Genomic DNA, 972 nt, shown 5'->3' on the forward strand with positions numbered 1-972 from the left:
ATATATGCGTAGTTGATCAATGTCCCACCCACTTCATGTGCCCCATTCATTTGCTATTATTCTGCAGCGCACTTTGTTTTACATTAACTTGTCAGGATTAAGACTTTCTACTGCATCAGTTTTGGAAACAGTTTATATTTATCTGTCTGTATAGTGTATTGTACATATTCTATAAACGATGAAATGCTATTGTATCTTAAATATCTCGAAAGAATTTTATATCAAATCAACGTAATAAAAGAAAAACTTTTGAGTTTATTTGACACATCCAAACCAAAAAGAAAGACAACAGTACAGCAACAACCAGGATATATATACATATATATATATATATATATATATATATATATATATATATATATATATATATATATATAATATATATATAAATGTACATACATACATACAAATATATTTTCATACATACATATATATATATATATATATATATATATATATATATATATATATATATATATATACACACACATATATGTGTGTGTGTGTGTATGTGTTCATGTGTGTGAGTGTGTACATATACTGTCTTGCTTTTTTTCCTGTGAATTAAGGGGTGAGGCAGGGCTGTGTTCTTGCACCACCGCTTTATAACAGTTGCAAGGATTGGGTAATGGACAGAGCTATTGTCCAAAGCCAACACAAAGTAACACTGGGCAATAGACACTAATAATAATGATAGCAATAATAAAATGATAATAATGATAATTTTCTTAATTACTGCAATAATAGCAAAAATAAACTCTATTCTAATAATTTTCATACTAATACCAAGGTCACCGACATTGATTTTGCTGACGATGTTACCATCTTTAAGTTTTGAAGACCCTACTGACGGCAGTCGAGGCATATAGCAGCAAACACCTTGGGTTTAGAGGTCCCATATATATATTTAGGAGCTTGTTAGAAAAAAAAAAAAAACATCTAGCCGGTGTGTGCTTGCAGCTGGGATATCTG

General features: G+C 29.8%; 1 protein-coding gene across 1 annotated transcript in view; it reads left to right on the forward strand.

Moving 5' to 3' along the window:
• LOC113828214 (uncharacterized) overlaps window positions 1-250 on the forward strand; it is a 36,334-nt gene extending 36,084 nt beyond the window's left edge. The window contains exon 3 of the mRNA XM_027381141.2: window positions 1-250. This exon is cut by the window's left edge and continues 699 nt beyond it. The gene's annotated coding sequence lies outside the window, so the exon portion shown is untranslated.
• The last annotated feature ends 722 nt before the right edge of the window (window positions 251-972 follow it).

This window comes from Penaeus vannamei, chromosome 12, assembly GCF_042767895.1.
Source record: "Penaeus vannamei isolate JL-2024 chromosome 12, ASM4276789v1, whole genome shotgun sequence".
In the NCBI taxonomy this organism is placed as follows: Eukaryota; Metazoa; Arthropoda; class Malacostraca; order Decapoda; family Penaeidae; genus Penaeus; species Penaeus vannamei.